Genomic DNA, 7,753 nt, shown 5'->3' with positions numbered 1-7,753 from the left:
TGGATACTTGAGAAGGGTGTGAGGCCAGTCACAGGAGTTGACTCGGTGGATCGGGGCATAAGAGTTACGGGTGGCTTTATGAAGCTTTTGTTGAGTGTGGGAGAGTGGAAAGAGCTTTACTGAAGAGACATGTTTTCTTTATTTCCCAGCTCGAATCAATTTCCTTATCATGATACAAGCAAAGGTAATAATTATTAGGATTACTTACCATGATTATGGGTGACAGGAATTGCAGTTGGGCAAAGGGACTCTTTTGTATATTTTAATTTCCTTCCCTGAAGTTCTAGCTTCCTTATTTTGTCTTCCTGATAGTGACTCACGTCGCAGTAGGCAGGAAGCAGGTATTTAATGACCCCTTCTTCATTGGTTCTTTATTCCAACTCCATTCATTCCAATACAAATTTCTTGAAAACAAAGAATAATGACATCCATAACACAAATGAAAGCAGCCCGTCTAAGCTGATTTAATTTAGTGTGGAATAGGACACAATTTCACAGTTAGAGTTACTGTTGTTTTTTTTTCTTAAAACTTCAGCCATCATTTGGTTCACTGAAGAAAGAATTTAGAAAGATTTTTATAAGTGAATACTCACTTGTACGTAAATAGAAGTATACTTTTTAGTGCTAGTTAGCTAACACAATAGGTAATCCTGGACAAGTGTTTTCCATTCTCTACCGTGAATCTGATTTGTGAACCTCTCATGGCTTGTGCTATGCATGGAGTCTAGGAAAAATTTGGGACAAAGTGATCGATCTTAACTTCTAGACTTCATTCTGTCTTCCGTTCTTGGTGAGAACCTAAGAAACATCTTCCTTCCAGGCCTGACTTAGTGCTCTTGCAGGTTTAGCTTGCTTGGAGCAAGACTGTGCTAATGGGATTCTAACGATGCCACCTTTCCTGCTGTGTTGTTTATCCTGTTCAGTCGATAGAGGACCTGTTGAGACCGGTTTATAGACACGACACTCACTGTGGGGAATGCATCGAATCGCCAATTGATCGAAATCACCCATAATCTTGTGACTCGGGGATCAGCAGCCTCAGCATCCTCTGGGAGCTTGTTAGATGTCCAGAATCTTGGGCCTCAACCCAGAACAATTAGATCAGAATCTGCATTTTAACAAGATCCCCTATGATAAGTATGCACATTAAGATTTCAGAAGTACTGACATACAAGACTTGGGACTGGGTGGTGACCTGAAACTACTGCTTCCTAGAGTGCTGGGGATGATACATGAACATTTTCACAATATGTTTTTTTTGTGATGAGTCTCTGGATAAAATACTTTCAGCTGATGACTGTTGATGGTGTTGGGTGTATCTGTGGCCTGTCCATTATTACTACCCTCTCTTTGTCTTTCTTGTCCTATCATATTCTGTGAGTGTGTGGGGAAAGAAAATTTTGATAGAAAACAGGAGTGAGTGTGGAGTCTAACTGGACAGGTTGGGGTCTGAGGTCCTCCAGGTTTGGAACTTGCTAAGCTCTCAGGGAAGCAGTCACCGTCCCTGATGCTGATTGGTTTTAGGCTAAAAGAAGTTAAGAACACACCTCTGTGTGAAAGCAGTGGATGTTTGAGGTTTGATTAATGCGAAGGTAGCTTTTGGTCATAGAAACCTGTCCTCTGGTCCTGAGTGTCTATTTCTGACTCATGGATCTTGTTCTAGTACCAGGTAAATGACGTCAGACTACCCATTGCCTCCGAAAAATACGAGTTCTGATTTTCAAATAGAAAATCCAGATTTCTCATCCCTGGGCTCTTACCTTAGATAAAAGTCATTGGCAAGGGCTCATCAAAATGTGTTGCCCATATTCAGATTTTACATAACTCTCTAGCAAGCATTTTTGACTTGTGTGGCACAAAGAGTAAATATACCGGGTACAAATTCTATTTCCACCATTTTATAGCTGTATGACCACAGGCAAGTTAATGCAGTCCATTTGAGCCTCAGTTTCCCCAATCATAAAATAAAGATAACGATATGCCACAGGGTTTTGATAAATGTTAAATGAGATGGTGAATGTAAAACTCGGTCAAGGATACTTGTCATTTAAAAAACTTCTGGTCCATGTGTATGTATGTCACATGCATACATGCTATGTTGCCTATGCATACCATGGAATTAGCAAAAATCGGCTTGTAGTTTCTATTAGATGACTCATAGTTTTATTAGATGAATTCCCATTTAAATTTCAAAGAGAAGTTTGGGTGAGTAGGACAATCCATTTACTGAAATAGTTATACACACACACACACACACACACACACACACAATTTCAAGGTAAAACTTCTGAGTATGATTAGATCATCAGATTGTTAGGTATCAGAAACACGGTCTTTTCCTTTTTGCATGATCTCACCTCCAGTGTATTTTAGAAACTCTCTAACCCTCTTCAGAGAGATGGTGACACATAGATGTTGTAATAGAATAGATGAGATGGGAATGAGTCACACATGGGAATGAAAATAGGCATGTATTCATTCGGAAAACCAATGTTGTTACCTTACGGAAATAACCAACGAAATACTTCGGGTGATATGTAAACGCCAAAAATCTGAAAAGTATTTATTGATTAAAGGCTGTATAAAAGTATAGCACTTGGAGTATAGCATTGTGAAGAATCATGGCTAGAATAAATGAATTATACTCTTAATGACTTTTAAATATTATGACTAGAAGCTACGTAATAATTATGATCACCTTAATTTGTAAATGACTTATAGTTTCTTGGTGAAGGAGAACATTGCTTACCTATGTTGAAAAGAGATCACCTTTCAGTGAAACTGTTGATTTGTGTGCTATTGTAGACATAAATATTTGTAGAGAAATTGTTAATGTCCCTGGAATGAGGAACTAAAAGAGGGAGTCAAAAGGAATTGAAACTCAAAGATAAGAAAAAGAATCTCCTTGGGCATCCCAGTATGCTTCAGTGAGGAGCAGGGGATACCCTGACTCCAGATTGGAGCTACCCTGCTTGGTCCCACTTGGGAAGGAGCAGAGAGGAGAGCTGTGACCATCATGTGCAATGGCTTTACTCTCTACCATCTCTGAAGAGGGTAGACCCTGGCTTTCCTCTTGAAAGTTTTGATGCTTCATCTATCGTTGTTAGACCAGGACTTTCATAGAAGTCCACATCAGTGTTCAAATGACTAATATGCTGATCAAAAGTTTGGTGGGATGCAAATGAACTAATTCACCTTAAATCAGCTATTGTCACTGAGCAAATAATAGAGTCTTTTGTTTAAAATACTCTGTTTCACTTGCCTATTGTGGCATGAAAAATGACCCCAAAACTTATTGGCTTAAAACAACTACCACTGTATTTGTTCACAATTATTTTGTGGGCCAGAATTTTGGATTCAGAATAGTGGGGATGGCCTGTCTCTGTTCTGTGATGTCTGGGGGCAGCGGCACTGTCTTGAATGGCTGGGAACTGGCTGATTCATATGCCTGGAGCCTCAGTTAAGGCTGTTGCCTGGATTCCTCAGCTTTCCTTGGTGTGGGCTCTCCAAGAGGCTAGCTTAGACTTCCTCATAGTATGGTGTCTCAGGGTAATTGAACTTCTCACATGGTAGCTGGCTGCCCATAGGGCATTCCAAGAGGATAACCCTCAATGTGAAAGCATTTAGTAAGCCTCTGCTTGTGTCAAGCTTGTTGATGTTCCTATTGTCCAAATCAAGTCTCATGACCAAGCCCAGCGTCAACGTGGGAGGCGCTAGAGGAAGGCATGACTGCTGGAGGCATGGATTCACTGGGGCCACCAATACCTACAGCGTACCCAGAAAATAAAACCGTTGTTTTTTTTTTTTTTTTTGAGACGGAGTCTCGCTCTGTCACCCAGGCTGGAGTGCAGTGGCCGGATCTCAGCTCACTGCAAGCTCCGCCTCCCGGGTTTACACCATTCTCCTGTCTCAGCCTCCTGAGTAGCTGGGACTACAGGTGCCCGCCACCTCGCCCGGCTAGTTTTTTGTATTTTTTAGTAGAGACGGGGTTTCACCGTGTTAGCCAGGATGGTCTCGATCTCCTGACCTAGTGATCCGCCCGTCTCAAAACCATGGTTTAAATGAGAAATTTAAATATACTTTTATAAATTTTTAAATTTACTGTTATAAATAATGGTATTATTTATCCGTTTTCTGTTGTGCAAGACCAAATAGGTACATGCGAAACTGTGGTACAAATTGCTTCATGTCCATGAAAGGTATGGTTAGAAAGATGTTATTTTATCCCAAAGAAATGGCATGCTGTATTATTTCACACAAAGTGAACTATTCAAAATCTCTAAGCTAGGCCGAGTGTAGTGGCTCACGCCTATAATCCCACCACTTTGGGAGGCCAAGGTGGGATGGCCGTTTGAGCCCAAGAATTCAAGGCCAGTCTAGACAACATGGCGAAACCCAGTCTCTACAAAAAAATACAAAAATTAGCTGGGCATGATGGTGTGTGTCTGTAGTCCTAGCTACTTGGGAGGGTGAGGTGGGAAGATGGCTTGAGCCTGTGAGGTTGAGGCTGCAGTGAGCTGAGATCATGTCCCTGCCCTCCAGCCTGGGTGACAGAGTGAGGGAGGCCCTGTTACAAAAAAAAAAAAAAAAAGGAAAAGGTAAAGAAGAAGTCTGTAAGCACTAAATGTCTAGATGTAGTCTGTGTTAACGCACTTATAGATCTGTAAAGAAAAATCCAATCTTTCATACATACCTCTGGCTTACTTTTTTCTTATAATTATTGACATTTTTTCATATTGGTTCCAGCTTAGAGAGGGCATAAGTTATTTTGGCTTTTGGTAGTTCATACATTTATAATTGCTATTTTTAACTTACTATGAATTAAAAAATACAGTATGCTTTCTTCAATTCTGCTGTTTTCATATGTTGAAGATGCTGGAATGGATAGGAATGAGACCTGAGTCCCAGGAGGGCTTGGACAACTTTTCTAATCTTTTGCTTCTTTATCTCTCAAATAAGAAGCTTAGATCAATTGATTTATATGTTTATTTTTAACGCTGATATTTTTGATTTGAAGTTAAATGTGATGCCTTAGTTAACTATTTAGAGAAATATAAAATGTTCATTTGGGAAATACTAAAATAATCTGATATTTCTTTAAGGAAAAAAATTGCTTCTTTGTCCCTTAAGTTAATTTTTTAGTCACTTGGCTTAGAGATGTTTTCTTGATGGGTCTCTTATTTGCATACATTACTATTTTACTTTGCTTTGACAAAAATCTAAGAGGTAAAAGAAATGAGGCGGCTAAAATAACACAGCACATTTCCATAACAGAAACTTACTACAGGAGCCTAACACTTTGGAAAAATATTTGATTAAGTACCTGGAAGAATTTTGCTAGACTTAAGTGGAAGTATGCTTGCAGAATTTTGTAAAATACTTTTCTGATTTTCTTTTCTTTTCTTTTCTTTTCTTTTCTTTTTTCCAGACAGATCTTGCTCTGCTGCTCAGCTGAAGTACGGTGTTGTGATCAAATCTCACTGCAGCCTGTAACTCCTGGGCTCAAGGCATCCTCCTGTCTTGGATCCCGAGTAGCTGGGACCACAGGTGCATGCCTCTGCACTGGCTAATTTTTAAACTTTTTGTATAGACGAAGTCTCATTCTGTTGCCTAGGCTAGTTTCAAACTCCTGGCCTCAAGTGAAACTCCTGCCTCAGCCTCCCAAAGTGCTGGCACCACAGGTGCGTGCCACTGTGCCTGGCCACTAAAATACTTTTCTAAGTGAAGTATTTGTCTCAATTCTAAGTTTTAATTCAGCTGTATGTCCTGGAAGTAGTTCTCTGCAATTCTGTAAAATGAAACTCTAATCACAAGTGCTTGGGAATTATGTCCTTTTTTTTTTTTCCAGTTGTCATTAATTCCTGTTGGGGGTATTGAAAAAATTAGTAATATGGGGAACATACAAACAGATTAAAAAAGCACTCACCTGAAGGTACTAAAGTAGGTTCTCAAACTTGGCTGCACATTATAATTATTTGGGACTCTTTAAAACAAATTGATCGCTGGGTCCCAACCTCCACAAGTCCTTTTTTTTGTTTTTGTTTTTGTTTTGTCTTTTAATACAGAGTCTGGCTCTGCTGCCCAAGCTGGAGTGCAGTGGCATGATCTTGCAATCTCGGCTTACTGCAACCTCTGCCTCCTAGGTTCAAGTGCATTTTATGCCTCAGCCTCCTGAGTAGCTGGGATTACAGATGCCCGCCATCACACTGGCTAATTTGTATTTTTGGTGGAGATGAGATTTCATCATATTGGGCAGGCTGGTCTTGTGCTCCTGATCTCAAGTGATCCACCCACTTCAGCCTTCCAAAGTGTTGGGATTACAGGCGTGAGCCACCACGCCCGGCCAAAAGTCTTGATTTAATTATTCTAGAATGTGGCCTGGGCATTAGAATTTTCTCACCCCCTCCAGGTGATGCTGATGTGAGCCAAGTTTGAGAACCCCTGCACTAAAGAAACGTCCTTGGGTCTCCTTCTGTTCCCCACCTTTTGCTGCCAGAATTTGAGTCCTTACTCCCTGCTCGACTTTATGACCTCTTCCCTCCACATACTGCTACTACATTCCTTAATAATGAATTTTTATGTTTAGTTCCCGATTTACACATCAGCAGCAGGGTAGGTGTGTAAAAATAATGGTGAAGACATGAGTCTATAAAGGTGTGCATTTGACTGGATTAACAATATTAGATGGCTCTATCTATCCACTCCACCATTTTATGACACTGTGGGTAAATATGCTAACATAAATCCTAAATTCCAAAGTAATACATTATACCTCTCTGGATTAGTCATCGATTTGTTTAGTTGGATTTTGGGTTATAGAACAATAATTGCTATATATTCAAAGTGTTTCTGGAATGAAAACAATAGAACGTATTGCCACTCCTTATTGTGGGTTGGGTGTGTGTTGGACAAATTCAAATACAAACAAAAATTTCTTTGGTTGGTAATTCACCTGAATGCATAGGCATTAATTGGTTTGTAATGGGCATTTTGAAACATTTTTACGCTGATTTAAGTGTGGGAGAAGATTATTCTGTGTTACCTAGAGCCCAAAATCATGCAATTGTCTCTTTATTCAGGCAAATGGTTTCATTTCTCTCTTCTTTCCTCTCCTTAGTGAAACAGAGGCAATTTATTGATAGGATGATTAGCCATCCCAGTTTGCCTGGGACTAATGAGTTTCTGGGCACACTGGGATGAATTGGTCACCTTAATTGATACAGTGAAAATTAATAAGACTTTAAAGATATTTTAGGTCCTTGCATGAAAAATTATTCATGTTATGATTTACATTACCAAATCATATATAGACTATGATTGTAAATGGAAGGTTTGTGATTGTTTTCTGGATCTGGTATTATAACTTTCTTTTCAGGTTGTCATATTATTTTTAGATATTCCTCAAAAGATTTTTCCAGCAGTATTAAAAAATTCACCTTGAGAAAAATATGTATATTTTATGCACATTTTCTAGATTTCAGGAAAGAGATAATAATGTCCAAAACAGCAGGATGAGTTGGTGCTAAAACAGAGAAAAAAATCATTTTTAGATCTGCTTGGAGAATACAATACCTAGCAACATAAAGAAGTTCTTTTAGTAAAATGAAGTAGAAAAAGAGAACCGAATGAAGTCTAATATGAATCCATTCTTGACCCAAATAACATCAAAAGTCACCACATACGGCCGGGCGCGGTGGCTAATGCTGTAATCCCAGCACTTTGGGAGGCTGAGGCGGGTGGATCACCTGAGGTC

The sequence above is a fragment of the Mandrillus leucophaeus genome, unplaced genomic scaffold (genome assembly GCF_000951045.1).
Source record: "Mandrillus leucophaeus isolate KB7577 unplaced genomic scaffold, Mleu.le_1.0 Scaffold58, whole genome shotgun sequence".
Lineage (NCBI taxonomy): Eukaryota > Metazoa > Chordata > Mammalia > Primates > Cercopithecidae > Mandrillus > Mandrillus leucophaeus.
Note: the sequence above shows the minus strand (reverse complement) of the source record.